We start from the raw sequence: 3,332 nt of genomic DNA on the forward strand, positions 1-3,332 counted from the left end.
CCGCATTGGTGGTAATTGTTGTACGTGGGCTGCTGCATAGTTAGGTAAAGAAAGGAAGGACAAAAAGCCTTCTCAGCAGAGAGCAGAGATTGTGTGAGCCCTAGAGAGCCGGGGAAATCTAGACCTGTCCTCCTAGGTAGGTAGGTGGTCAGCTGGGTGGCAGTAGGGCTTCTGGTCTGTCTCCCCCAAGGGAGGGATCACTGATGAGTTTGAAGCAGGAGAGAATCAACAACATCTGTACTTGAGACTCCTCGCTAACATGACAGGATGTCTAGTGTCTGCAGCCAAATAAACTCAGACAAAAATACAAAAAGCGGGCCTCCCCTGGTGGCGCAGTGGTTGAGTGCTGGGCTGCGAGGCTACCCACGGCCTCTGCAGTGCCGGTTCATTCCCCAGGTACCGGCGAGTGTCCCACCAAAAAAAAAAAAAAAAAAAAAAAAAAGCGTTTGTAACAGGAAAGAGCCCACGTGCCTGTCACTAGACTGGTTGAATCAACTATGGTGAGTGTATGCACGGGAGTACTGGGAAGCTGGGTATTCATAATCTATTATTAAGTGGAAAAATGTCTATCTCTAATATTAATAGAAGAAAGACAGGGATACAAATATATAATCATCTAAACTGATTTGAGTATATTTGAGACAGAAAAGCAATGGAAGGATAAACCAATAAACGGTGGTTAGCAGTGGAGGAGGGAGAATATAGGGTGGAACAAATGGGATATTTATGTGTACCTGTGTTGTATATTTGAATTTAGAACCAAATAGATATTTCATGTCAATAAAAAACAAAATTAAGTTAAAAAGGAATCCTTGTTGCTGCAAATTGCATGAGTTTGTCTTTTTTGATTGCAGATTCCATTTTGTATATGTATCTTTGTGTATATGTATATATATATCTTTGTGATATATATGTATATATATCATTGTGCATATGTATATATATCTTCTTGATCCAGTCATCTATTTTTGAGCATTTTGGGTTGTTTCCATACCTTAGCTATTGTAAATAGTGCTGCTGGAAGGGATCATGCTCAGCGAAATAAGCCAGAAAGAAAAAGAAAAATACCGGATGGTCTCACTCATAGCAGGAATCTAGAAAACTTAAATAAGGGACCAGGAAAAAGACTAATTATAATAAAGAAAAAATCAAAATCAACAAGCTACTATAAACCAGAGATACACTATGGGGGTGGGGGGTAAGGAGGGATTAGGGTCAAAATAAGGGGGGTGGGAACTGTATGGGAAATATAACCAAGATGAAATGCATACAATGTGCAAAAATGAAAAATGATGTAAGAATTATATAAAAAATGAAAAAAAAAAGGAATCCCTTAAAACAAAACAAATAAGCATGGTGTGTGTGGTTGGCAGGGCAAGTGCACAGAGAAACAATTGCAAACACAGTGGTTTGACTGTTTATTTCCAGAGAGACAAACCTCAGGACAAAAACTATGCACGGACAAAAGGTCTTCAACTGTTTTAAGCAATCATTTGACCAGTGGGAGAATTAGTACTGGTCTTTTGAGACTGCTGTGTGTGTAATATGGAATGACATCAATGAGAAGTTATGTGAAATTCTGTTTCTTTAATTTTTTAAAAAGATTTATTTATTTATGCATACAAGAACTTGGGTACAGGCCAGAGGTGTGGAGGGTGAGAGCTGTGGAGGGTGAGAGGATTCACCAGATACAGAGTGGGGAGCAGAACAGGCAGACTGACTGAAATACACTGCTGAGGGGAGCAGTGGGAGAGTCAGGAGAGGTCTGCTGTGCCATGGGGGTAGCTCCCTGGCCAGCCAGGGGTTTGAACTCGTGCTGCAGTGGCTGCGGACAGCTTCATAGTTTGCGTCTTAACCCCCTGTGCCACCAGGAGGCCCCTCTTTAATTCTCTTTTTTAAGCTATTTTTAAAAAGATTTTATTTAGTTTTGGGTAGAAGTGGGGTGTAGGTCAGAGGTAACAGTGGGGGAGAGGATTCATCAGAGACAGAGTAGAGAGCAGAACAGGCAGATCTACTGAAATGCACTGCTGAGGGGAGCAGAGGGTGAGACAGAAGAGGTCTGCTGCGCCATGTGGGTTAGCTCCCTGGCTGGGGATCAAACTCAGGCCATCATGGTGACAGCACTGAGACTTAAGCCATAGGCCACCAGGGAGGCCCTAATTCTTTAATTCTTGATGTCTTCAAGAAATGAGATTCTCAAATGGGAGAGAGGAGGGGCAGGTGGAAGAAATAAGAGTTTATGCAAAATCCCCGCAGCCTTGAATTTGGATTGAAAGTGTCACTGTGAACTTACGATGTGCCCAACTTTATAGTAAAAGAACGTGTTTCCTAGCTCTGACCTCTGAAAAGACCGAGGCCCCAAGCCAATCCAGGAGTAGTGAGCATTCGCAGTGTCTGGACTGTGACCTTGATACTCATTTTCCAATAAAAGAACTAGGGTACATGAAAAAATAAAGAAGGGTTGATGCCAGGTCTGGGACAGAGAGTGAACAAGAGGACCCTGGAACATCTGTCTTACCAGCTGGCAACAAAGTTCTCAAAAACTCCAGGATAAGTATCATACCACCCAGGAGTCAATTTGAAAAGTCACCTTCTGCCCAAAGAGGGGTCAACTTTAGCATCAATAAAGGTAAAGCTGTAATGGCTTGAAGCACATTAAATATATTTAACTCCATGTGTTCATAATGATACTAAAACAAATCTAATTGGCTATGCTCATGAACCAATCCATTATTTCAAAAAATGCTAAAGACAAATAATCAAACATTTATTTGTTTTTCTTATTTGAATGTACTACTGGACAACCAAATAGTAGATGGTGTGTGTGGGGGGGGGAGTTTCTCTTTATAGAAGTAACAGCGTTTATATGTGAAGAAAGATGAGTATCACCATTTGGAAACCCTAACTAATTACTGGATAGTGACACCGATCAATAACATTTGTTAATATCACAGAGACACTCAGGGTCACAGGCTTCCTATGGTGTTCTTGCCAAAAAGACTCAAATGGCACAGAAGAAAGAATTAAAGGGCAGGCTGGGCACACAATCAGTCAGACCTAGATGCTGGGGATCTCTGCAGGATAAGTCATCTAATTTCTTAAATAAATTCCAAAGGTAAAAAGAGAGGTGGAAAGGAAACTGATATTTAAAAGAAATTGAAGCAATATATCACCAACCACAACACTTAGAACCTATTTACACCCAGATTCAAATAAACTAAACAAATTAAAAATTAGCCGTATCTCAAATACAACTAGAAAATTGAATACTAACTAGATACTATGTGTTATGAAAATTATTAATATTCTTTAAGCTGTGATGTCACTGTGGT

The sequence above is a fragment of the Talpa occidentalis genome, unplaced genomic scaffold (genome assembly GCF_014898055.3).
Source record: "Talpa occidentalis isolate TD23 unplaced genomic scaffold, MPIMG_talOcc4v2.1 talOcc4.11, whole genome shotgun sequence".
In the NCBI taxonomy this organism is placed as follows: Eukaryota; Metazoa; Chordata; class Mammalia; order Eulipotyphla; family Talpidae; genus Talpa; species Talpa occidentalis.